This window comes from Oxyura jamaicensis, chromosome 20 (assembly GCF_011077185.1).
Source record: "Oxyura jamaicensis isolate SHBP4307 breed ruddy duck chromosome 20, BPBGC_Ojam_1.0, whole genome shotgun sequence".
Lineage (NCBI taxonomy): Eukaryota > Metazoa > Chordata > Aves > Anseriformes > Anatidae > Oxyura > Oxyura jamaicensis.
In genome coordinates this window covers 12806597-12834156 of record NC_048912.1, presented here as the reverse complement: position 1 = coordinate 12834156, position 27560 = coordinate 12806597, and the positions used below count along the sequence as shown (strand labels likewise).

At 47.3% G+C, this 27560-nt stretch overlaps 1 long non-coding RNA gene across 7 annotated transcripts in view; it reads right to left on the bottom strand.

Moving 5' to 3' along the window:
- LOC118176540 overlaps positions 1-27291 on the bottom strand; it is a 38315-nt gene extending 11024 nt beyond the window's left edge. Inside the window, exons 1-4 of one of the 7 annotated variants that reach the window (XR_004755466.1) lie at positions 26844-27291; positions 26538-26696; positions 23407-23485; positions 11038-11163 (exon numbers count right to left, since the gene is read on the bottom strand). This is a non-coding gene — a long non-coding RNA (uncharacterized LOC118176540). Of the gene's footprint in view, positions 1-6238; positions 7570-11028; positions 11164-22245; positions 23486-26537; positions 26697-26843 lie in introns of those variants that run through there. The other 6 variants (XR_004755463.1, XR_004755461.1, XR_004755467.1 and 3 more) reach the window with 6 other exon arrangements.
- Between the last annotated feature and the right edge of the window lie 269 nt (positions 27292-27560).

Below are 27560 nucleotides of genomic sequence, written 5' to 3'. Positions count from 1 at the left end.
AGCCCCTCAATTAAAGAGCAGGAGCTGTAGTGTCACATGGGTGTCCCTCCACTGGAGTTCCTCCTACCATGTGCCTTTAATTTATTTGTATTTCCAGCAGCGATAATTGAGTTATCAATTTTGTGCTTTTTTGGGCCAGAAGCAAAGAGATCAGAGAGCTGTTTTATACACCTAATTATAGATTATTTCCCATAGCTATAAAACCACAGAGAGACAGATCCAAAGAAGATGTCATGAGGAGCTCTGCATCCTCTTCATCTCTACTGACTTCTCCCCATTGCTTCCTTCGACTCTGCTTGGAATGGCCTCCAGACAAAACACTTGTCAAAGGCAAGGGATGCTTATCTCCTCGTAGGACAAAGTCTCTCCCCACCCCAGCAGAGAGCACAGCTGATTAAAAATAATTCAACTTATACCTAAATGGTATGCTTAAGCATCAAATTCAACTTATGCTTAAACGATCTGCTTAAGCCTTTAGTACCTCAGTGAGTCATGCTGAGATTTATTCAATTTCTGTGCAGTTTGGCCATAATCTGGCTCATAAGAGTGGCTGGGGGGCCTGCTGAGGATGGGAAATTTTGATTTTCTTTGCCGTTTGTGGGTTTTGTGTGCTTGCATTTGGCACGGCCCCTCAAGTCCTCGCTAGCTCCCCATGCCTGGGCTGCCTTCTCTCCCTGCCCCAGGCAGACCCGAGCATCCTGCAGCACCCACAGATCCCACAGAGCTGCCTGGAGCAGGCTGCAGCGCCGAGCAGGGGCTGAGGTCCAGCAGAGCCTATTTTTGTATTTACGGAAAGAGATGGGAATTGTCCGTGTGTCGGTATTAGGTTTCTGGTGGTGACATGCAGAGGCCATCCAAGATGTATGACCTAGCAAATGTACTGTAATGCACACATCACATTTGTTCTCTGAGTAAATAGATATTGTCTAGGGTACATTACATCTGTGCTTTCATGTTTAATTTAATGTAAGTGAACTGTCTTAATTTCTCTAAATTGTAGTAATAAACATAATGCTAACAGTGATATTGCTAATAATTTATTTTGCAAGTGATTAATCAACAATGAACTATTTTAATTACCTGTTCTGAAATGCCAAACTCTAAATTAATTATGTGTCATTATATGAATTCATGTACATATATATATGCATACGTATGAATTCCAAGGGTAATAAAATGAATAAACCCTTGGATTTGGTGAATTCTTACAGTTGAGGGGAGCCTGCTCTCCTCTGCTCTTCTGTCTCTTTGCATTTATCCTCAGCACAAAGGGAATTAGGATCCAGAGCTTTAAGATATTTGTGCTTCCCAAAAATATTACCCAGAGAAAGTGGCAAGCTCCCCAGGTCCCGTGCTGCAGGGAGAAGTGCTGCTGCTTGGTGCAAGGGAGGGAGGGAAAAAAAGAGCTGGGTTCCTCTGCCAGAGGGGTGTCCAGGGCATGGGGCTCATCCAGACACCATCTGTGCTGGACTCTGGAGGTGAAGCCAAGCAGGGGGTAAGCAAATTCCCTGTCCTCAGTAGTTGGCAAGAATTTCTGAAGGGATGTGGGGATTAACTGAACAGATCTGGGGCACAACCACAGAGTTTTCCCTTTTGCATCCTTGCAGCATCCCTAAACACAGGCATGAATCAGGGCCCTTTGCAGCGGGAGCATCCCCAGGTGCCCCGAGACGAGGTTGGGGAGATGACTTTTGGCACTGGGACTCCAGCCAAGAGGCCCCCAGAGATGTGGGGCTGGACCCCAGGAACTCCCCAGGGTATGTGGAGGGATGGAAATGACCAGCCTGGAGGGGCAGAGGACACAACCTATAATTGAGGGGTGTGCACCGAGGCAGTCCCAACGGCTTGTAGCATGGGGCTTGAAGAACAGGATGATTAATGAGAGCAACGGCACGAAGGAACCAGCAACTAAATAATGAGAGCTTTATTTGATACATAATACCAGCGGGACTTTCTATAAAGAGAATATCAGGAGTAGGGCTAAGTTTTGCAGGTTTGGGAGTGCATCAGGAAGGGGGAAAGTTTTGCTGAGTTGGCAGCCAGACGCCTGGGCTGTCACGCAGGGCTGCAGTGCTGTTCAAAGTGAGCTTGGGACGTGTTAATTTGGCCATATATTTTCAGGTGGTGGAAAGATGCCCTGACTTTTGATTTACCATGCTGAGTGGGTCTGTGTGGTGCTGTGGGTTTAATAATAGGTGTCCAGAGCCTGATTCAGTCACCTATCATCAAATTCCAGCTGGGAGATGAAGAAGCCATTATACACATAACAAGAGCTTCCAGCCAAAAATTACTTATGGTTTCAATTGAAGGAGAAGTTGCTGATAGTTTAGGTACGGGTGTCAGAAACACAGCACTTAACAGCAGAGATGAATGAGAGATTGTGAGGTGATAACTTAGATAAATTGGTGTCTCATCCATATTAAGGAGACAGCTCATCCTCCGGTGCTGCCGGATGACATGAAGAGTGGAGTGTATATGGATACTAAAATACATTGGTCTTAAAGTTAAATCCCCAAGAACCATCAGAAATAAGTCTCAGCAGCCAAAGTGAGATCTGATGCGTGCTGCAAAAATATGCAGTCTGTCAGAGAACGCTGCTCCCTCCATATAACTTCCACCGTTTGTAGGACAATTACAGAGAAAACGATACTGTGATCTGTAAAGCAGTTCCTGGAGTGGTTTTATTCACTAACTTGATGCTACGCATAATCATTGCCAGCAACATCTCCAGAGGTGTGTGCATAATAGAGAGACATCAAGTCAATGAGTCAAAACATCAGAAAATAAAATTCAGATGAACGTCACATTCAGAAATTATATCATCTGTCATTTAACGCTGTCTGAAGACCTCCTTATTGAAATAATACATCTAAACCCAAAGTTACCCCAGGCAGTAATACCGCATTGCACTGTGTCTGGGATCTGTGAGGAACTGGGGTTTTCTGCAAGTTGAGCTGGCTGCCAGAAGGGTTTTAAGTCCTATCGTGATCTTGAAGCTCTCAAAAACATTTGTAGAGAGGAAGGGCAAGGTGCAGAGGGTCTGCTCCTCTCGTGTGCCCCCTTCAAAGCCCACCAAGGTCGGTGTTGCCCCACTAACAGCTGCTGCCATGAGCAGGGCTGTTCCAGGATCACTCCTAGGGCTATTTGCAGCTCTTGCAGATGCCCTTTCAATACCGGATCCTGAAGCTTTTCATGCGGGGAAGCTTGCAGGATGACAGATTGCACCTTAAAAACATGGAGTAATAGCTCTTAGGGCCAGATCTGTTCTCAGAAGTAGATGCACTGCAGGAGAAGTGTTTCTGCACAACTGCATAATGCCTCAAAGTGGCATTTTACAATCTTTAAATTCCAACAGAGATCAAGCCTTCCACTTCAACCTACAGCACCAGCCTAGCCCCCTTTATTTATGAGTAATAGACTTTTCATTTAAATTCAACTACAGAGCTGGGTAGTTTGCGTGTGCCAGGGCTCAGAGACACACTGGTGTAACATAAGATGATAATGTTATTTCCACAGAGTCACTCAAGATTCCCAATAAAATTGTTTGTTTGTTTTTAATATACATATAACGTGTGTTTTATATACATATATACATGCATTTCATTTTTTAAAAAACAGGGCTTTTATTCGAGGCTTGATTTTCCCTTAAACCATATGAAATAAAGCCCATCCTGTCATTCTAAAGGATGACCCCAAATTGCCAATTTGCTAGTAATTTCCCACAAGTTGCTAGCTGCAGGTACAGAAATAGTGATGGTTTTGCTTCTTGCTAGCTGTCCCATGCACTCTGGGATGCCCACAGCAGCAACTACAGCTGTTTTGGTCCTGCCCCATGTGCCCAGAGGTGCAGGTGGGAACGGTGAGCACTGCTTACTGAGCCCAAGCTGCTCCCGTGAGCAAAGAGCATCTCTGCTGGAGGCAGAATCAGGAGCTTCGGTGAGCTTTGCCACTTAACAAATGGCTGGGGGTGCCTGGAGGTTCATTTTTCACTGGGAACCTGCAGTGAAACAAGTGCTAGGCTGCTTATCTCCTTTTTGCTCATCAGTGCTTCCCAGCACCTCCCTGCCCTTTGTTTCTTGGGGAAGGCACAGTGCTTAAGTGGGTTGAAGGGTGGATTTTTGTGAAAGAACTAAGCCATGTCTTTAATCCCAAAGGCTTCATAAAGGCTTCATTTTTCTCTCTGGGAAAATCTCCATCCTCCCTGCTCGCTCACCTCCCTCTCTCCCCTCTGTCTAAGTTGCCTCCTCTGCATCTGAAGGAACGCTTGCCATCCTTTGAAGAGGTAGTCTCCTCTAAAAAATCAATAGTCAACATTGTCTTTAAATAGTCTGACATTTACCTTTGCTGCAGTTTTCATTTCTTTCCCGGACTGCTCAGCCTTTTGTATTACCCACGTACTCTCCCAAATTCACTGCTCGCAGCCACCAGCCGGCAGCTTTGTGTGGCTGGCAGTCCTGGTGCCACCAGCAAGGAGGTTTTAGCAAGATAATTAAAAGGACAGGAACTCCCTAATAGAAGCATCTTTAAGTAATTTATGGAAGACATCAAGTGAGAATAATTAGAAGCAAAAGGGTACTGTAAATCCCTGAAGAAAATACACTTTGAATGCGGTTTTCCCAATAAGCAAATTTGAATGCTGGCCCAAAGGTCAAAAATAAAAAGGCTGTGAGCTTCAACTTCCCCAGCCAGCCACCTTTCCTATCCCCTCTTGTCAAGAAATCATCTAGGGGTTCATTTAGAAAGCTGCTTGTTCAGGGCAGGGCTGTTTGCAATCTGGGCAAGTTAAGCAAATTAGCAGAATTATTAGGTACGAGGCAATTCTCCACAGCCTGTGAAGCAACCGCGTGGTAAATGAGCTCACACGAGAGAGTTGCGCCGATCGAGCAACGGTTGCGGTGTTTGCAGAGACAAGGCTGTGCAGGCTTTTCCTTTGAAATAACACTGCCGCACTCCAACAGAGGAATAAGAAGGGGAAATTGTGCAGATTCCCTGGCAGGCTGAACTGGAAGGTGCCTTTGTCTTTTACGCACTTTTCTGCTACCCAGCGCATTCTGCGATAATAAATATAATCGTAATAAACAAATAAAGGGGAAAAACCGAACACCTTTAACCTACCTAATTCTAAAAGCAGGAGTGCTGGTGCCACGAGGACCCAGATGCAGGTGGCTTTGCACCCGCTGTCCCCTGGGACTTGCAAGGACAGATGCAGTGCTGCAGCCTCGCTGCTCCAGGATGACTTTGGGAGTGGGCTTCAGGCAGCAAAACCAGAAAGCTGAGTCCTGCAAGAAGCCCACCAAAAGGTGGCCCACGCAGGGTTTCTGATCACTCGTTTGGCTATTGATCTGGTATTTTTATACCTTATGTTCTGCACTTACGGCAGAGGAAAAAAAAAAAATGGATTAACCAAGTAAATGTGCTTTATTAGCAGATCTCTGATGGAAAATTATGTTGGTTTTCCATTTAAAAGATGCATCAGATTTATCCACTCATGAATCAATTTGTTTATGCTTGAAAACCAACTAACACAGCACATAAAAGTTTCCAATGTCAAAGAGCTTGCTGGATTTAACAAAGGTTTAAAGTGAAGAAAATGTATTATTGGGAAGCCTTCGGCACTTCCACCTCGGCTGAGAGGGAAAGGTGCATCCCCAGCATGATGTCAGGTCGTCACAGCAGGCTCAGCTCCAGCTTCATTCACAGGAGACCAAGTTGTCCTCGGGAAATTATGGGATCGCATCCATCAGCATCCACACCACCAGCAGCCCCCTGGGCATTTTCAGCCTCCCCCTGCCTACTCAGAAGAGCAAAAAGCACACACAGCTGCAAGCAGAAGAGCTCCAGTGACCGATTCTGCCTAAACCAGGGGGGCAGGCACCCGCCAGCTCCCTCCTAAGGGTGCTGGCAGCCCTGGCAGAGCCCAGGGCAGCCTTGAGCAACGCTGCAGTGATGCTGCCAGCAGATTGATGGCAAGGCTTCAGCCGTGAGCACTGGTGTTTCTGCAGCCCTGCTTCTGCCAGCGTCAAGGGGGCATTTACCCACAGGGAATCTGCAAATTCAGGCTGAGCAAATTTACCAGACAAATCCTCTGCGATTGCCAGCCATGTACCTGAGCCACAATGCAGAAGCTCTGGATCTAGATTTAATTTTTTCTTCCAGGTTTAGGAGGTTTAAGTTTCTGCCTGGCTGTTAACAGCTATTTTCTGGCTATCCCTTGCTTTCTTAAAATCCCTTTTTTAAAATTTATTTTTTTTTATTTTATATATATATATATATATTTTTTTTTTCTATTGACAGCTTTACACTCCATCCTATTCTTTAAAGTGAAGATGGATACAAATCATAAACTTCTACAATGATAGTTTGGAGGTCAGGATCCTTACACTTGGGAAGTGCTGGCTGTTACACACTGTGCAATGCCACAAATGACAGTTATGGCTTTTTTATTATTATTATTATTATTATTTATTATTTTTTTTCCTGATTCTTTCTGAAACAGACAGATCTCCCTGCTTCAAAGAACTGTCCCTCTTTTTGTCCTTCCTGTGGTTTTGGGGCTCACTGGGCCGTGCTCCTCCCCATGGGAGGACTGTTGCACAGAGTTCAGGCCATGCAAGCAGTTGCACAGCTCAGCGGGGCTGGGCAGCACAGGAGCAGCCCATGTGTGAGAGCATCCTTCTGCTGCTCCCTCTGGACTGTACAGAAGATGCCATCGCCCAGACCCTTATGCTTTTGAAAACCATGTGCAGCACAGCTCGCTGCTTACATTTAATCCAAACTGATATCCTACGGCTATCATATGCATGATTATGGCAGTCGTTTTTAATTAGTGATTGCGTCAATAGTATTGACATTTTCATCACTTCTGGGGGAAGCAGAGAATATTTTCCAGCAGGTGAAGTCCCCTCTTTGCAGTTCTTTTTCCTTCCAGCTGCACCCACTATATAAACTGTGCATCATATTAAAAAAAAAAAAAAAATGCAAGAATATTAAGTCCATTCTCTGTGCAAGTGCATTACAGAAACTTAGGCAGCACCAAACTCAAGAAATGCGGAAAAGCAAATTTCCTCCATCCTGTGGCAACGGTTAAAGTCTTGTTCTGAGTGCAATATTTATTATACAACTTAGCAGAAGCCCTGGCAGGACCTGGGAAATGCTGGCGGCCCTGCGATGAAGAGGAGCCGTTCAATAGCTTGCTGGGAAGCAGTCAGACACGAATGGATCAAGCCAGCCATTACACTCGGTGATGAACACCCTGCAGGAACTATGATTCACCCGGAAAGAAAGAGGAAGGCAGATCATTACATATATTGGTCATTGTTTTTAAAGAGCCGATAAAGACCCACTAGAAAAGGCATGGTTAGGAGTAAGAATATATATATATATATAAATTTTGTCCATCTTGAAAATACCTTCAGCTCACTTTGCTTTCTGCACAATACATCAGGATGAATCTTCCTCCTGGATGATGGTCCTGGTGTAGATGGTGCTCACATTGTACAGTTTTTAATGTCTTTAACCATCTTTAGCTTTGTATCCTGATAGCCCCTCCAGGCTATATGTCAATGCCATCTGAGAGTAAAGGAAGAGACTTCTGCTCAAGTGCTGCAGTAACGTAGATCTCTTGACTAAAATTGCGCTTCCTTCGTTTGACAAACTGTCAGCACAGAACAATTATCTGCCTGTTGGTTTGCTTGTCCTTTCTTTTTCCTTTTATCAGAAAAAAAAAAAAAAAAAAAAAAAAAAAAAACACACAAAGGAAACGTGTGTTTTATGTACGCAGTAAAACTCCATGGGCAGAATCCAGCTAATCTGGTTGCTGGACCCAGAGGTGCATTTGCTGATTTGCTGATCATCAAAGGTAAAAGTGGGTCTAACCCTAAAATACAGGGACAGCCTCTAACCCCTTACTTTTGGGGATTTCCAGAGAGGACATTGCTAACCAGAATATCAGAGAGGAAGAGTTGGAGGGGTTGGACCCCATGCTGAAAGAGTACAAAGTTCACAGCTGCTCAACAAGCTGAAGAGACCTTTTGATTTTTCTCTCTTGGAATGAAAAAGATGGGGATGACACATTTAGAGCAAATACGATTTTTGTTAGCCATCTTGGTGTTAATTAGACTATACAGTTCTTTTGGAAAACACACACAATGCATGTGTAGAGCCCTAGTGAGTGTAATCCAAATTAGTAGGTAAATTTGGTTATATACTTTGTTTTTTACCATCTTAGTTTTATCCTTCCCCTCTTTACTGCCTTTTTTGCCACCTTCTCCTCCTACACTTGACTGACTAATGCTCTCAGGTCTTTGGGACATGTAAAGTGTCTGGTTTTATCTCTCTTTAAAGTCCTGTACAAATACAATGGATATTAAAATACAGGTGTATTTAGTCTGACGTGTTTAGCAGGTCTGGATTATGAATTGCTGCACAAAATGACATTTGCATTTGCTGACAAAGGTCTTTATTACAGAAGCGGTCAAGAAAAAAGGATTATTCCTGCTAATTATTCACTGCTATTTAATATTTGCACAAAATGTTTGAAGGACAGAGTCCTCAGCATTGCCTTGTTTGAGGAGCTAATAGGGTTTCCAGGAAACCAGCAGGGTCTGGTGGGCCATCAGAGCAGCCTCTAAGTGGCTATGGCTTATAGTGACTAAGCCAGGGCCTGATCCTGGGGTTTTTCAAAGTCAGAGGTAAAACTTTGGCTCAGAGCTGTGCTTTATGGGAAACCAGCTTGAAGAGGACCCAATTTTCAGTCTGTGGGCAAATCCATGGCCTGGGCAGCTCCTGGCTGAAAGGGAGCTGGCTCCATTTGCTCTGAAGCAGAGCATCAGAAGGGATTTGGGAGAGAGCAGAGCTGAAAGACAAGTTGTTGGGAGGGATACTTGCAATTTTTTGGCCCAGGTCTTAGATTTGTCCCTATATGTTAGCAGTCCCTGGAGCGTTCCACCAGAGTCTACCAGCTGCCTTCTGCTTGGGCCTCACATTGCCTCGATTATACCATAATAGGCTGTATTGTTATAGAAATTCCTTGTTAAGTGAATTGAATTCCCTATCCCATAAAGATATAATTAAGTAATAAAATTACCAGCAGAAATTTTCAAGCATGGGTGCCTGAAGGTGGGATCCACATTTAAGCCTCGGAATACATGGCCTGACTTTTGTAGTCCCCACTTAGTCATCTCTCCTCTGGCTTCAGGAGAGCCGGATGATTCCTGCTATTCAGGGCTCAGATGGCTCTGGGGATACCTAGATATGGGCCAAGGTGAAGTTTTGGCACCCGGGTTTGTAGAATGGCCAGTGTGTCTAGACACTGTAGTATGACATCATTGTACGAAAACTGCACTGGATAATAAAATATCGTGTACTCCTGTATAAAGTGACCCTGAGAGAACTGCTGTCCCCACACAGATCCAGAACTCTTCCAGTGGGAATGGATTTTGGGGGCAACAAATGCTTTCAGGGTTGCCTGTAGAGGAACACGTGTGTCTGGGCTCTGTGTAGGTGCTGACAGCCGGAGCCTGGCAGCCCCGTTAGGAAGACAACTCCCCGAGCCATGGCAGCAGGTGGGCCCTTATCCACCCACGCTTCTTGCAGGAGAAAACATTTTCATTTACATTCCAAGGTTTTGTTCCAATTGCAATGCCTCCAGCTTCCCCATTTGACAACTTTTAGTAACTTAATTATCATTACCGAGGAGGAATTTTAATAACAGTGTTGTTTACAATGGATGCAGCCCTGGGGAATGAAGGAGAATAACCCAGGCTGTGGGAGCAGGAGGGAGGAGCGTGGTGTTGTGGAAACCCAAGCCACAGACTGCGGGAAGCATCTGTTTCTACCCAACCTGTTCCTCTGGAGTCCTGATATCCCTCACAGCCCAGACTGACAGCAATGAGGGACTTGCGCTGAGGGTTCCTTTTCCCTCGTGCTTTCATCTCCATCCTTAGCCATCCCCATCTTGATCCTAGTAAGAACGTATAAATGGTATGTAAAGGACCAGGGACCTGGAGTGAAGTGACCCAAATTTCCCAGGTGTGCAAGGAGACAAACCTCTGCTTTCCCTAATGCCAGGGGTTACCTTGGGCCAGGTGTAAAGACATGAACCAACTCTCATCAGATTTTGCATCCAAATGGCTCATTATACCAGCAATATTCATAGCTCGTGATAGTCCTATAGATTTACAATACTTAGGAAAAGATGATGCCCAGCTTACTTTCCCACCGATCATTATTACACGGGAAAGCAAGTGATTTTCTTTAAGTCCATTAGCATAACATTAGTGCTTATAAGGAGCCGACCACAGACCCTCACAGGTCTTTAGGAGCATAAAGCCAACAAAATCGTACTGGGGACCCTTTCTGGAATAAAATGGTTATCTCCTGAGCCACTAGGCAGAGCTGGCCAGTGCGGGCTGTGGATAGTTGTGGTCTGGGGCAGCTGGGAAGCAGCTGGTGTTCCCAACCCATCCCCTGCTGGGGCAGCCACGTTACTCCCATTTCTTCTCTCGAGCCTACAAAATGAGCAGGACAGCGCATGGAACAAAACACAAGGAGGGAACTTCAGACCAAAACATTTATTCTTCATTGCAGCAGATGAAACATCAAGGCATGGGGTTCCCAGGAGGGTGTGAGCGAATACACGGAAAATGCACAGCGTTTGCAGTTGAAATACACAGACCTGAATCACAGCAGGGATCAATAGAGGAGGACGATAGAGATTATCAATCTTGAGTGGTCTCCGTTACGCAGGATTGACTGGCAACCACATAATGACTCAGGCTCAGCCCACCAGTTTAGAGCCCGGGTGATAGATCTGCAGATACCAGTCATCATCATCATCTCCTTATCGGCAGCACTCGTGTGCCCATTTGTCTTCTGCTACCTGGGTTGTCTCGGTCCGGTCCAACCTCCGAGGTGCGTCTGAGAGATCAATGCACAGCTACAGCTGGTTGAAGGGGACCAAATCCATTGAACAGTTGATTTGGTTCCATTTTACCAGCTTTAGCAAAGCATTTGGCCTTGCGGTCTGCAAAGCAAAGAGGGGAACTCCTTGGGGTCTTTTCCTTCACGGCTGCCGGGACCTCTTCTGAACTCGCTGCCTGATGCTGAACTGGTTCAAATGGCTTCACTTTCAGGCAATCAGGATTTATGTAAGCTTCTTAGTAGCTATGGATGAAGAGCTGGTCTGAATTAAAGAGGCAGTTTTAACAGTGCTCGAATAGCCTGCAGCAGTGACCACCAGCCTGTAGCATTTCTAATTTCTATTTGGCTCTGTCTTGAAGCTGCATTGCTACCACATCACGACGTAAGTAAAGGCTACTGTTTTAATCCAGGTGCTTTGTCACTTCCTGCCTCCTTGTTTTCAGAGCTTTATCATCTGTTGTCCTCCTCTGTGCCCTGTGTTTGGGAGACTCAAGAGGCACCTGCCAGCAGCAGCAGGTCCAGCACAGAGCATCCCCTGCTATGGCAGAGCCACCACAGCTGAGCAGCTCAGGTTAGCCCCCTTGCCCTGCAGCCCCCAGTGTTTTCTCATCTGCCCTTAAAATCAATGTTTTTAGTGGCTTTAAGATCTGCTTGAGACAAGCAAGGACAGTGCCACCAGCAGAAATCAACAGGAAGGGATGGGATGGAGAAGGAAATGGGGTGACCCCGCTGCGTCTCAGTCCGTGGTACTGGTGCAATGGCTCTGGTTGTGAGCCCAGCCGCATGAGCACCCCACTGCTCCAAACAACTTGGGAAATCACATTTTAAAACTGCAGCAGCTCTGATCATTTCTGCAGCGGGAGCCAATAAAGTCAGGCCTTTCCTTCTTCACCTAGTGCCATGCACAGCTATTGCACGTTGCCATGTGCATAACCTATTTAAAGAATTTATATGCGTCACGAGGCAAAGGTGACTTTTCCCCCCCTCTTTCTCACAGCCCACCACGCTGCAAGAAGACAGTGGGAAAAGGCACCTGCGCTGCAAACCACTGCACACAGAAATATTGCAAATGGGCCAGCATTATCTCTGCCCAAGAAACGTGGGCTTTGCATTGTAGCAGTAAGTACTGCGGATCACTTAACTGCCCAGCCCCGTTACTCTAAGCTGCCTATAAATAAATGGAGAGAGAGACAGAGAGAAAGAGAGAGAGAACAGCTTTTTTAAAAGAGCTCTACAATTAATTTAGTCGAGTTATCTCTAGGTACCTTTTCAAGAGACAATCAAGCCAAGGAACTAAATGGAAACTTAGACAGTGAAGACCTGGAAGTATTAAATTCGTCCTTTGGTGAGTTATAGGAGGCAGAGGAAAGTAATTATTTGCCAGTAATTGTGGGGGGTGGAAGTGCCATTGATGACCAATGCTGCATTGAGCCTGTAAGCTAAACGCTGACTGGCACATGGATTTTGTGTTAGCGAGCTGCCTGAGCATCAGTATAGCACACCTGAAGCATACTCAGCTCTCCAAATGTCCTTGCTTTGTCCCTGTCCCATCATTTTTTGGGGCAGTGAGGGGGTTACAGTGAGTATCTTCTGCCAGAGATGGGTGCTGCCCCACTCCCCTGGCTTTGCTTTATAATCACTGCAAGCACACGTGGGCATTCTGTAGCGTTTTGTTTGAGTTCTCTGCAGTGAGTTATGGGTGAGGTTTTCCTTTTTAGAAAATTAGTTTTTCTCTTCTGTACGTCATTAATCACAACTAATGATGTCTCTGGTGGTGAGGCATTCCCAGCAACTGAGGAAGAGCATCCCACACCATCAGCTGCCGAGGACTGCAGCATGAGAGGGCTCGCAGCCTCCTTGCGGACCAGCCCGGGCATGGCCAGCAGTGCAGCAAGATGAATTGCAGGGGCTTTGCTGGGGATGTTCAAAGGTCTGAGCTGTGCTGAAGCTGATCATCTCTCCCACAGGCTGTGCTCACCCCCTGACACAGCCAGGCAGGGTTTTGGTGTCAGTCTTCCTTTCCACTGAGGCCATGTCCCAAGTTCAAGCACCGCCAAATTTAGGTTTGCTGTCTGAAGGTCATCCGCATCCAGCCTGGCAATGCTTGGAGTTCGGTCTCGCACTGGAAATGTCCTTTCTGGCTGCTCTGTCCTCAAGGCCAGGATCGAGTGCTGGTGCCACCCTCGTCAGGACCCTGCTTTGAGCCCTGCCTGCAGGACCAGCATAGCCCCAGCTGGGAACGGCCACAGCTCAGTGCAGGACAGCAGCGGGGAGACATGGGAACATGCCTCAGAGGAAAATCAAGCCAAAATAACAAAATGAACCCGTGCTTCTCTCTTCTGTCTCTGTCAGCCCCTGCATAGTGCCCCTGTTTTGCTTTTGGCCCAGCTGCCAGCTTTGCTGATTGTGATTACAGTCCTGAGAAAGGACAAAATCCCTGCATTAGCACACCACTGCCCCAGCAAGTGGGATCAGGAGTAGGCAACATAAAAGGACCTGATATATTGAAGACCCTTCCACTTTAGCCTCAATATTCTAATAAAGACATTTTATATAGACAGCACAGAAAAGCCAAAGAATTTATCAGCGTTTGTCGATATTCCTAATGAAGCAGAAGATTCGACATGCAATAGAATTAGCCTACAAGGAACCCTTGCATGGGGCCCATCCTTCTGAGTCCAGAAATCTCCTGCCTATTCCAGTCCGATACCCTTTTGAGAAATTAACATCTCTTGAAGCCATTATCATTACAAGCTAAAAGGCCAAATGAGACAAAGTACTGTTGCTCTTCATCTGAATAAACAAATCATTTTTAGATCAAATGCATTAACAATTTATCATGCTAAAATCCAATCAAAAGGAAAAAACAACAATACAGAACATTGATTTCCTACAGCTTTATCTTAATGAAGTGCGCTTTCCCTTTGTAATTAGCTTTGGAAGGTTTTTTTTTTACCCTTTCCTGAAGTTAATGTGTTATTTGATTTCCATCCAAATGTTACTAAATCTGAGGAAATTTCCCCAAATGAAGTGGCTTTTGATAATACTGGAAAATGTCTATGCTCTCATTTGGCTATTTTTCCCCCAAACAGCCGTACCTGTACTGCAGATGATTCAACTTTATTGCATGGTGTCTTTGCAAGGATGTTTAAATCAATGCCATAGTTGCTGTATTCTGCACTGTGCCATTTGTAAGCCAGAAAATACAACCTCATTGCTTTTATCCTTCTTCTTACAGACATCAAATATTAATTTAATTTATATTATTACAGGGAAAAAGTGGACTGTGTTTTATTAACATTTCTAAAATTATAGGCATTCCACCCAAAAAGTACGCTCCAGACAAGGCTGCGGAGTCTTCCACTTGGATTTTATTTGACTTAATTAAAAAGCACTCAGTTCCTTTGGGCACTAAAGTAGTTGCTGACAGTGCAGTAGCCACTCAGTCTTTCAAAACTATTACCTGAACTTAATAAAGTGTCTATTTAGTTTATACACCTCTGTGAACTCACCTGCCTCTCACAGACATGATGCGGTTCCTGCTAATGGCTGGCGAAGGCAGCAGGCTGATGGCAGCCCCCAGACACCCCAGGCAACTCTGCTGCCCTAAAACACAAATCCCATCACCTTTTACCATCCCTATCTACCTTTAATACCAATATCCAAAGCGTTCAAGTCTCCTCCATGCTTGTAACAATCAAATGTGCGCTGCTGGAAAAGCTTTTTCTAGGCCGCCTCTCCATTCCTCCACTGAGTATCTCGTTTCAATCTTTTCTTCTTTAAATGATGCTGAACAGAGGACTATTGCTTTCATCCTGCTTCACTGAGTATTTGCTGAAATGCAATGGCTAATTTGATAGTCCGGTTTTATTTGGATGTATTGCCAAGGCAGACAGCAATATCTCTGGCAGAGAATAAAGCCCCAAACCCTACCAATTACCAGCTCAGTCCTCAGTCGTACAGGAGACCAAAAGTGACCTTATCAAAACCTTGGCTCTCAATATGAACAACTCTGTCTCAATCCAGATTTTGGCCTTGTAGATAAAGGTCCTGATTTGTACGCAGACCAAGAAACACAGAGCACCCATGCCTGGAGGGAGCTGCAAAGCCCAAGGCTGAGGTGCCCCCGGAGACTGTGTGGCTCCGAGCAGGGCTCTGAGCATCCCACGGGGAGCCTCCTCTCCTGAAACCAGGGGCAGAAATAGTTTTCAGTTTGGATTTCCAGACTCACATGCTCAAAGAGAACAAAGCCGTTCCCTAATACAGTTTGTGCATTTTATGGACCGAACAATTAAATAGGTTTTAAAACATCTGCTGACTGCATAATTCCATACAGGGGAGTGCACTCAGCATTTTGAAACAGCAACGGCTACGAGACACCACTTAATAGTACAAAACACCAGCAGTCCCGTTAAAATCAATAGAAAATTAGATGCTATGAAAATGCAATATGTGTCCAATTAGTTATAATTGGAGCAAATGGTGATGCAGATAAACTCCTGGAGTAAGACGTATTTGTCCAGACCGCTCCCTGCCTGCTTTCGGCACGGCGTGGTATTGGCGGTGGCGGGCCCCGCTGTATCCCGTAGCATGAATGATGATCCCTCTAATACACGTATGTTAACTGTTATCTAATTATGGAGCTGCTCAGAGCCTGCAGGACTGCTTCGGTGCCCCAGCGTGCGTGGTGAAAAATGATCCTCTGTCACACAGAAACCTCCCTGTTGTACTTGACAAATTATGCCAGCAAACCTGTTTAAGAACTAAAAAATCCTTGGACACGGTGACAGGCCAAGAAATATGTTGTTTGGGGACAGATATTTATTTATTTATCTGACGGAGGTTAAGAACTGCAGCTCAGTTCACTTCTCTCCTGCCTGTCTGCTGTTCTGGCAGTTCAAAACCCTTCTCACCAATTATTTTGCAGGCTTCTTTCAACTCGTGAAAACTCAGTCGCGAGGCAAAACAGGAACTAGGTTATGCGATGCTAATGCTTTATTTTTAACATCTTCCCTGCAACACGTTGGCCTTCTCCTAGTTTAATCTTACGACTAAAGAAGAAGAGCAACAATCCCATATCATGCAAAGGCACATCCCCGCCGAGCATCGCCGTGGGCCAGCGCTCCAAATCCCTCATGCCCTTGCGGAGTATGGAAGCGTAAAGCCACTCACATCCCTCCTGGTACAACAAATGTTATTAATTTCCGGGGCTATTTTTTCCTATAAACATCTGTAAAGTATCAGTTATTTTACACAAACCGTTGGCTCTGAGCTAAGAAGCAATAACCACCCCCAGGGCTCTTATTTTATTCTGGTTTTAGGTTAATAATTCAAATCAGCAATAAGGACTGATGGGAGCGAAGAAAAAAAGCTCCTGTTTACCCAGGTCCGAAACCTGCCTGCATTATTGCCGCCGTTACTTACACCGGTGAGGGAACTGTCTCTCAAGAAAGGGAAAAAAAAAAAAAAAAAAAAAAAAAAAAAGGGGGGCAGCTTTTATTTGTTACGCTGACTCAGCCGGCCGGTGGAACAAGAAATGTTCAGACCCAATCCATAACTTTTGTGGCCGCTCAAAGGACATATTCTTCCTCGACACTGATAAAAGTTTAATATGTAGTTGCCCGGGTTTTTAATAAACTTGTCAACAAAAGAGCAGAGCAAATTGATGGGGACCTTCCCAGGAATAAATTCAGCTTCAAATAGGCCAAATGAGTGTGGAGGACAGAGAGGGGAAGGCACATGGGCAACTTTTGCTGTTCTTTGCAAAAATGGCACAATGGATTTTAGTGGGTGCGTATGTGTGTGCACCTTATTATCTCAGAGACAAGACTTTAGGACAAAGCTAGCTTAATTGAAAGAACACAAGCTGGCGCAGCGCATGGTGCATCACAGCCCTGACACAGCGAGGAAGAGAGGGACAAAGCCTCTGTGTTAAATTAATGGTGAAGCCATTCCCGATAAAGAAATGCCATTTCACCCCACAAGAGCATGCAACATCTGCCAGACCTCTCCCAAAGGCTTGAGACATCCCCTGCCCGGACCGCAGTCACTTTGGGGCAGACCCTGAGGTACTCTGCTACAGCCTTTGCTCATGTGCCAAGTGCCGGCGATGGAAGCAGACAGCACTTTGCTCAGCACTGTGCTCCCTTCTCTCGCCCTGCCTGCTCCATGGTCTGCCCGTGCCTCCATCCCCCTGCCCATCAGGGACCCCGCTTTGCAGCGTCACCCCCTGCTTTAGAACCCAAATCCCCCACTACACATATCTGACAATGTCCCCTCCAGCTGCCACCTGCACAGCGATCTGCCCCTCTCAACCAATCCATCCCCATTCCCTGCTTCATCTTTTCACTTCAAATTAACCAGGCGATGAGCTTCCTTCGAGCAAAAGGTCGTCCTTTCTCACTGCTGCCACTGGATCCGGAGGCCTCCTGCAGCCTCTGGCTGCACGTGTGCCCAGCCTTGCACCCAGGCATGGCTCTGCTGTGCCAGGTGAGCAGGATGTGCACCGGCTGCATGCTCCCTGCAAGCCTGGGAGGGAAACCACTGCAGGAGATTCCTTATTTCCTATTAGCTTCCATCAAGCCGGTGCCTTAAATTATTAAGAGTTGTTTTTCTTTTCTTTTTTTTTTTTTTTTTTTTTTTTAATTTGTTGACCTGAAGTAAACACAGGTATTAAATCATATTCCAATAATCTCTCTGACAGCAAATTAACCCTCTGCATCCGAGAGAGGGACTTGAAGCTCTTCATCTCAGCCACTCTGCTCAACACCTTGCCTCCACCTTCTCTATCCCTGCAGACTTTGCGTGCGTGCAACAGGTTAAAAAGCAGAAGGCCAGATCCTGCCTCCAATGTCAGGTCGCTTCCCAGATTGGAAGCTCTGCCCCGGCTGCTGCGGTGAACTTTATTCTCGACCGCTCTTAGGTCACCGGATTCCTGCTGCGGGAGCTTTATCCGACTCCCCAAATGCCAGGGGCGACGTGCCTATGTAAGGGCTTTGCAGGAGAGGCTCCTGCCCTTACAGCTGCTTGGGGACTTCTGCGGTCGGCGGTCACGAGCCCTGCGCCTCCTGGCTGCCCAGATGCCACCTAATCCGGCCGGCAGGAGGGCAGCTGAGAATGAGCACTATTTATTTATACCAGCTGCTCCCCGTCCCCGGGCTCGTCGCTCTGCCCATGGCTTTTTTAGCTAGTGGTGCCCGTCCTGGAGCAGGCCATATCTGGGCATGGCAAGGCATTTACAGGCAGGGTGCTGTGCTTCACGAAAAGAAGAAAAGGAAAGAAAAAAAGGGGGGTGGGGCGAATGAAAAAGCCTGCATCTGTTCAAGTTGTCACTCACCCTATTTCCCCCAAACCCAGGACCCAGCTGGCCTCCTGAGCACCACCAGCAACTGCTCCAACTGCTAAACCTTCAGCTATTAAGTTCCCCCTTGTTCAGAATATGCCTGCCCTCTGCCAGCCTTCCACCTGCGCACACAGCTACCTGCAGTTGGCCTCTGTTCCTCTGCATGGACCTTTATGCAAACAATACAAGCTAGGAGCAGGGATGCAAGCTGACTCTGGTTAAACAGCACAGGAAAAAATGCTTTGGGAGCATCACAGCAGGCGGAAGCAGCCAACTTGGAGGCTGGACAGGAGTTTGCATTTTGGCCATTACACACCCAGAACAAACTCGTCCTTGGGTAGTTGCATCAGCCTGCCTGGCCTTCTCCAGCCTTACCCCTGTGGTGCAAGCAACGGCTTCCACACCTCTCCAGTGGGCAGACACACTTCTCCTGGGGGAAACGGAGGCAGGGGAGCTGCGGGGCTGCAGGCAAGCCCCACGAGCATGAGGCTGCTCCTGCTGTGACCCCTGCGTCCCGACGGGGAAGCACCTTGCAGTAGCGCTTGATGTCAAGAGCAACTTCAGCAGCAAGCGCTAAACCAAGCGTCTTCGCTAGGAGGGAATTGCGAGCACAGCGCTGAAATCAGCCCCGGTCTTTCAGGGGAGGGATGCCAGCTCCGGAGCGAGGATATTTCTCCTGCGAGGAACACACCACCCCCTCACCCACAGCCACTGTTAAGTGCAAGATGTGGTGAAACTCTTTAAAAATAGATATATTCCCAAGCAATGCATGCCGCTTGCATCTGGCAGGGCAAACCCAGCACGGAAGATCTCGCTTACTGACTAAAAAGCCTCGTAGCAGCTCGAGGCTCATGCAACCTTGACTCTCTCCTCCTCTCTTCAGGGCCCGCTCTTCTTCTTGGCCTAACCCAGTCCTGGGAAGCACAAGGGAAGCCCTGCCCAGCTAGGCTGGTGTCAAAGGCAGGGAAAGATACTGCAGTGCAGTGCTGATCTCTTCTGCAATCGGACGTGCAGACTAGCCCGAGTGCTGAGTCAGCACAATTTCTTTTTTGATTGGTTGATCCGAGTAACATACTTTCAATGTATGCTAAAGGGGCAGCAATTAATACGGTTCCCCCCTTTCCCCACCTTTGCGAACAGCTTCTAATCAAACACACAAATCTCACCCCCAAAGCCACTCTCTGGTCCTAAATATTCCGAGGCTCTTTCATTTTTAATTTAGGGCATTAAATTTTTTTTTTTTTTTTTTTTTTTTTTGCAATCTAAGCGATGCTCACTTTGATCGACTTGTGCTGCAGCAGCTAAAATATCTGTCCTGCAGGTCAATCTAATCATGCTTAATAGCAGTTTATTCTTCAACGCAACATTTTTCACGTTGGGTCGACAGTTTTAAATGAGATTGCTGATGCACCCCTTTACTAATGCTTTTACCAGGGCCAGCACATCCCTTGAAATACTCTTGCAATAAAATGCTTTATTGCTCTTGATGAATGCACTATTAAACTTGAATTGCAAACATACCCCCCCCCCCTTTTTTTTTTTTAAAAAGGGGGGGGGGGAATTTATTGGACCCCCTGTCTTCCAATATTAAGTAATAGTAACAACAGTAATAATAGATCATCAACATAAACAAACACACAAAACTAAAAAAGAAAAGAAAAAAATGCTGGGGAAAACCGCATGGCATGAATTCATCCCCGCACTCCCATGTGCATGTGCAAAATGCCCATTTTCTACCTGCCACTAGTTCCGCTTACATGAGGAAAATCCATCTCAAGAACGGCTGGGTTTTGTGAGGCATAGAATAGGAAAATTTAACTAATTTGGTCCACTGGATTTATGGCTTTTACAACCCTCCAAGCTCCTGCTCCCGCGGGCGGCACTGCTCAGCGCGCTGTGCAGGGCGGTTGGGCGCAGCTGAGCATCCCGCCTCGCCTCAGCGCTGCGTCCCCTTGTATGAAGCACAGAGGAGAAGAGACTTAATCATAGCTGAGAAATAGAGAGGACCTAGCACAGAGGAGCAGTCCTAGTTTTAATCCAAAGAGGGAAAAAAAGAGAGAAGGAGCTGCCACCAACTACAAGAACGGCGCAAACTGGTTGCTGAAGGGCCAAAGCCCTCATCTGCTTCCACCGATGCTACTGGCAAAAGGGCTGCTCTGGCATTCCCATTTAATTTTTACATTCCCATTACTTTTTGACATCACCCGAGAGAAGACAAGGCCTCAGGATGTATCCAGCTCCCCCAAACCTCCATCCCACGCTCCTGCGCTGTGAGAGAGCACTCGGAATGATGGCTTGGAAAATATTTACATAAAAAATAAATCTGAGCACTTAGTGACTTCCTAAAGTTAGCAATTCCGTGTGATTAACAAGCATATTAATTCGGAGGTGGGAAGGAGATAAAAATTGCATTAGGAATGCAGGTATCTGCTGTAAATCAGACCGTGAGCACCTACGCTAGAGAGATGCACAGTGGTGGAGGAGACTTAGTGACACCTGCACTGAGTAAAGAGGGAAAGGGAAGAAAAGCAAGAATAGAGAACAAGGGAATGGGAGAAAGAACAAGGGAGAAAGGAAAGAAGGAAAAGAAAGAAGGAAAAGAAAAATAGAACAGGGAAGAAAGCAAGCAAGCAAGAAATAAAGAGAAAATGGAAAGAAAGCAAGTAAAAAAAAAAAAGGGGGGGAAAGAAGGATGGAAAGGAAAGAAGGAAGGAAAAGAAAGAAGGGAGGAAACGGAAAGAGGGAAGAGGTGGGGTAACAGGTCAGCAGAGAAAGGAGGGAATTTTGTATCATGGCCAGCCTGGTGAGGACCATCCTAATTTCCCACCCAGTGACTCAAGCTACCAGCGGTGATTTACAAGGGAGCAAAACTGCAGCCAGGCTTGGGCATCAGCGCTCTGCTGCCCAGCCTCTGCTCATGTCCCGGCATCCACACCCTTTTTATTGAAATCTGGCCTCAGAATAGGACAGGATGCCCTCAGTGGCCAGGACCCATCCTAACGTGACCTGAGGGTCTAAGGGACCATCCCTAGGGCCCAGAGGATGATGTCCAAACTGTTTCTTCCCAAAGCCCACTGGCAAAGCAAAGAAAGTTTCCTCCTTTCCTGGGCAGGGGCTGAGCACACCATGCGCATCCATCAACTGCGGTATTTGTATTAAAAAACAAAACAAAACAAAACAAAACCACCATTATTAAATCCCACTGAATAATGCACAGAGGAACTCTCCATGAGAGCCCACCCTGCCTTTTCTAACTCGCTATTCATGAGTCCATGCTTCCAGTGAAATCCCCTTTGGCACACATGTAACAAGCGACAGCGGCGCTCGCCATGAATAGCACGGATCAAGGCTCGGTAAGGACCTGAGGAGCGCTTTTGCCAAGAGAGATGTGCTGAAACTGCGGGGAATTCACTCAAAAGCAGAGCATTACCAGGCCCTTGGCTGCATGGCAGGGTTGTGGAGATAAGTTCGGGTACCTCGGGAGCAGGTGGGACAGAGAAGTTCAGTGGTGAAGTGGCAGGATTTTGTCCAAAAGGGGATTTCAAAAGCATGAGGAAGATCAGGGCTCAAAGTTTTACTTGCCTCCTACCCAGACAGAAAGTTAAACTTGCTCACTCAAAGTACCAAACCCATTTTTATTACCTTGCCTCATTCTTGTGGGATCCTGGAAATATAATCAGATACTTCATGATGGAAAAGGTTAAAAAGGAAAACCAAAAGGCAGTAAAAGCTTCCCAAATCCAAGGAACTAATTTTATTATTTTCCTCTAGGAAAATAATAGGCATCTGTTCAAAGTGCTCCTGTGCTTCTAGTTGTGACCTAGTCACTCGAGGGCTGTTTCCAAGCAGCATGTTACCAGCACACAGACGCATAATATTTCCTTCTCTCCAGTTTTAAGCACAAAAAGTTTTAACACAGGAAAGATTCAAACACGTGAAGCCAAAATACTGCACATCTAAGTCACAACTCTTGGATCCTTTTCCTCTTTCTTCTTCTCCCCTGCTCCACCTCCTTTTATTTTCTCTAGATTTAATGATCAGGCAGTTTGCTTTTTTACCCAGCCTTAGCTGGGGGGAAAAAGGGCTGGGGGTGAGCAGCAAAAAGGAGGGACCTGCCTGCATCCCTGTTGCAAACCAGGAGTGGACGGCCAGCCTTCCTCTGGCATTGCCTTTCAAAGCCCATGCCGCAGTCAGCATATTGAATATTTAATGTCCTGATGAGCATTTCCACCTGCTGACACAGGCAAAGTGACAGAACAATACACGCACTGGAACAAGATCATCAATTGACTCCCCAGCCAGTCTGCCATGTCAGGCATTTAAAATAAATAAATAAATAAATAAAATCTGTCTGTCTTTCTCCCCCCCTTCGCACGGGGTCACACACCGCTCCTCCGAGAAGGGTCCCCACCTGAAATACATACTTCTTTACATTCCATAGATTGCCAGGTTCATATGGGCATATAAAGAAGTATGTCTCTCAAGCAGGTAGTTTCAATATGCGCATTTATATGTTCACAGGAGAAAATAGCGCTGATGGACAATTTACATCCCGGGAGTGAGTTATGGCACAGTTTGAACACACACTCACACATACACTTGCTCCCCTGCTCACACTACATGCTGGTGATCCCAGCTTTGCCCTCGCAGGTTTCTGGTTTTTGTGGCTGGGGGCTGTGCACCGGGCAGAAAGTGCCGGCAGCGTGGCCAGATGCCCCACCAGGGGCTCTTTGTCACGGAAATGGCACAGAGGGGGAGCCCAGCTCCCAGCCCACCTTCAAAGAGGGTGTTCCAGCTGAAATTGCAAACTTTCAGCAATTAAAAAAAGCAAAAATGTGCTTTAGCAGAAGGGTTTTCCTTTGTGTGTACACTTATATATATACATGTATATCATTTTAGACAAAGACATGCTGGGGGAAGTTAAATAAATGTTATTTCCTCATTGCCTGCACCCTGCAATTTAGAAACAAAAAGCCAATTTGCTTTCAGAAAGCCCGAATCCAGTATCTGGCTGCTGATATACAAAGCACCACCAAGAAGGACCTGCTCTATCTGCCAGAGCAAGAAAACTCATCTGCTACAGACAAGCAATTGCTTCCATCAGTAAGTAGAGATTAAAGCATAGGAAGAAGAAAGCGTCTTACCTAGTGAATCCAATGATTTTTCCTCTGCTGGTCACTGCGAGCGAGACACTACCTTGCAGATAAGCAACCCCCAAAATGCCTTTGGGAGAGCTGAGGGTATTTAAAAAGCAAAATTTAAAAAAAAAAAAAAAATCTCTTTTCACAAGTCATCCAGCCAGCTGGCGATTCAGGGGGGAAGACACCTGCAGAGATGCAAACTAAAAAGCAGCCACAGCCAGGTGCCGGCAGCTTAGGCCGAGGACTTTCCGAGTTCTCCCCGTGGGATGCGCGTCCGCGTGTGCCTGTGTCCCCCGTGGGGCTCGTCCCCGCGCGCAGCCCAGGGCTCCCGCTCGCTCTGCCCTCGGCCAGCCGCCACGCTGAGCTTTAAAGCTCCCGAACAATGTGGCTGCGACCGCGGGCCGAGCTGAATAGGCGGCCGCTGCAGGCAGGATTTTGGCGGCGGAGGTCACGGCGGGCGCTGGCTGCTCGCTCAGCACCGCACAGCACCGCACGGCACGGCGGGTGGGCGCTCACCTGCGCCCCTCGCCCCGCCGCTGCCGCTCGATAGCAATTTGCAGGCAAATGCACAACGCCTGCCTCGGCGCTAATGAATTTTGCCGTTTCTCTCAGTCTCCTAATGAAGCCTTTAAAGAGGGTTTAAGTAAACTTAGCGAGCGGCAAAGTAAGCACTTTGGAATACCTAATTGTATCGATGCTGTTCCACTGCTTTGTAAAATATCGCTGCGAGCCGGGGAGTAAATATTTCCCTGTTCCCATCGACTTCCATGGCCAGCGGGCAGCAAAGCCCCGCAGTGCTGGGGTGTGAGCCCCCCAGTGCTGTGCACTGTGCACCAGCTCAGGCAAGTACCTGGTCCTGGCTCTGGGCAGTGCCCTTCCTCACTCCTGCCAGGCTGCTGGACCTTTTGAACATCAGTATTTGTCTAATTTTGAGGCAATTTTCCACCTTTACTTTGGAGCAAGGAAAAGAGAGATGGAGCTGTGGCACCATGGTAATGCATGACTGCAGAGAAATTAAAGTGAAGGGAGAACTGAGGAGCGTGAGGGAAAGTCTGGGCACTTAAGATTCAAAAAAAATAATAATAATGAAAGAGCACAAAAACCCATGTGCAGGTGGGTTTTGCATGGCCAAGACGGACCGCAGGGTTGAGCTCCTCAGACAGACAACAGCAGGCCGGGTGCACAGAGCGGGGCAGCTGCTTGACATGTTGGGCCACTAAACATTTACAACTCATCTCCAATCTGCATTCCTCAAATCCACCCGACACAGGCGGTCCTGAGCAGTCCCAGACTTCCACAGATGTGTGGGACAGTGGCTGCCCAGCTCCCTCTCACTCAGGGTGAGAGCTGCAACGAGGCCTCTCAGCTCCCTGCTAAGGCTGGAGGCCATGGCACAACCACGGCTGCAACGCTCATCTGTCTGCTTGCTCGGGAGCAGATCTGGCTTTAAATTTGGTCATGATTTGCCCAAGGGTTTTCCCCTTTGGTGGAGGAGCAGGCAAGCAGTGTGATGGTGCTTTTAATAATGAGGCAGGAGGCACTTTGTGGTCCACGTCCTGCAGCTAACACCACGAGGAAGCGGTGGTGGGCAAGCAGCACCCAACATCCTCAGCCCACCTCGACATGCTGAGCTCTGGTTCTTGCTCAGAGCAGATAAAAAAGAGGTATAATAAAATTATGGTTGTGGTGGGAGAAAAAAAAAGCGTGGAAATGCGGACAGTGCAGAGGCCAAGGAGTGAATAAAAGTGAAGAGAAGAGTCTGAGGTGCTGGGTGGAGGGGAAGCGAGGTGGTGAGAGGGATGGAAAGCAGGGGGCTGCACATCAGCTCCCTCCTCTGCCCCAGCCTCGGGGTGCCCCTCAGGTCCCGGTGGCACAGTTGAGCTGCGGCCGTGCACCACAAAACTTTGGGACCTGGAGGCAGGCTGGATTTAGGGCAGGGCACGGGGCAGGGAGAGGCCAGAGGGGCCATAGCAGAGGCACAGGGCAGGGGCTGGGCTGGCCTCGGCCCTTCGGGGAGGCAGGCAAAACCTCCTGCTCCAGAGAAACAGGCAGTTAAATCCACAACCCAGCTCGCAGGTTTCTGCCTACACCATTGCACACGACAGCTGAGTGTACGCTCCCTGGCACAGACATATGCACATAGCACTACTCTAACCACAGACGGGAGGTGCATTGCATTTGGATCGAATGCTACACCTGCTCACAGACAGCATTTAGATATCTCTGGATAAAGCCGTGTAAAATATACGTATGCATGCTATAAAGCATATCTGAATTTGTGTGCACACGGGTATAGAGCACAGCATCCCTCACACTACACCGATATATATATATTTATGCGACTAGGTATTACCACTATCAAATAAAATATAATGACCACAGCCAACTCTTAGCTGCAGGAGCAATAACAGCCGATTGCTGGATGAAGTGTAACCTGAATTTCAAACCCCTGGCAGGAAAACCTAACTTCTCCTCCTCGCATTTCCTTTCCGACCGTCCCCAAGCCATGCGCCTGCAATTAATGCTCTTTTCTCGGCATTTGAACAGTTAATCGCCGCGGCACTGAGATCATTGCAAGTTAGGCTAAGTTTAACCACATTTCACCCTTTTGCTCTGGCTGGTATTAGCTCATAGCCGCTAGTTTGGTGCAAATAAATAAATAAAGCCCCAATCCCCCTAGGTGTCATTAGCCAGCCTGGATCTGAATTAGGCATTTAAAGGCCGGTTTAACCTTGCAGAACGGTTGCATGCCAAAGTTCTAACATTTCAGTTCAGATTATTCTAGTGCACTGCTTGCTCTGCAGTTTGTTGCTTTTTTTTTTTTTTTTTAAATGCGGAGTATGCCACAGCAGAACAACACGAAAAAAAAAAAAGGTGGGGGGGGGGAAGGTCTGCTAACCCATCCACCGATTAAACACAGCCGGCACATCCCCACACAGACACACACACGCGGCACACACACACACATCTGCCGGATGCAAAAGCAGATATTTAAGTCCCTGGGTAAGTTGGATGGGCACTCGGTCCTGCATCGGCCAGAAAAGTGTTTAAAAAAGAGCTGAGCTGGTGTTGTTAAAGGGAAAGACAGGGAGCAGAAGAGGGGAAGGAAAAAAAAAAAAAAAAAAAAGACATACCAGTTAGGAGCTTCTGTTGCAGCAGAGGACTCACCAGAGCACTAGCTGAAAGCTGAATCAGCTTTTGAGAGTTAGGGATGCATAGAGGAGGGTCATGGAATCACAAGGTAATAATGCGCTTCATGCTGCAGCCGTCAGCCTTCTCCTTATAGCCAATCTCTAATGCAGGAAGGGAAAAAAGAGAGCAGGCCCAGTGATGGTATTAGTCCTCACTTGGAGGCAAAAAAAAAAAAAAAAAAAAAAAAAAGAAATTAAAAAAAAAAAAATCACCAGGCAAAACCTCCTCCCCCCAACATCCACCCTTACCTCACCCCCTCCGCCCAGCACCACTACACCAACTCCGTCCCCGCTGCTGCAGCGCGGCTCGGCGGGTGGGGGAGGACGGCGGGAGGCAGCGGAGGCTGAGCGGCGGAGGCTGAGCGGTGGAGGCTGAGCAGGGGAAGCTGAGCAGGGGAGGCTGAGCGGCGGAGGCAGAGCAGAGGAGGCTGAGCGAAGGGAGGGGAGCGAGGCTCCCGGGAGCGCTGGCAGCGGCGGCGGGCAAGGAGGGAGTTAAGGAGAAGCCACCTTGCCGCCCGGATTGCAGCACACCTGGATGCAAAAAAAAAAGGGGGCTGCGCCTGCACAAGTCGTGTCCCCCCCCCCTGCCCTCCATGTCCCCTCCTGGCCCCCCCAAAGGGTCAGCCTCGGACAGGAGGGTCAGGCTGTCGGGAGGGGTGCGCACACACGCACCCGGGGGGCTGCGGTGGGGGGCAGAGCTGGTCAGGAAGCGAGTCCACCTTTGCAGTGCTTATATACCCAGCGAAGCATCCGAAACACGCACGGCCGGGCGAGCGGCCCCTTCTCGTGCTCTTCCCTCCCTGCCCATATTTAGTCACCCACGGCAAAAAATAGCCTCGCAGCTGGAGGCCGCCGAGCGGGATTTGGAGTTCAATCGCACCCCTCAGCCCATTGACTACTGGGCCTGCGGGGTCCTGACTCTGCCTTTTTTTACCCTCTGCTATTTTTAGGCAGGCCAAATCAAGA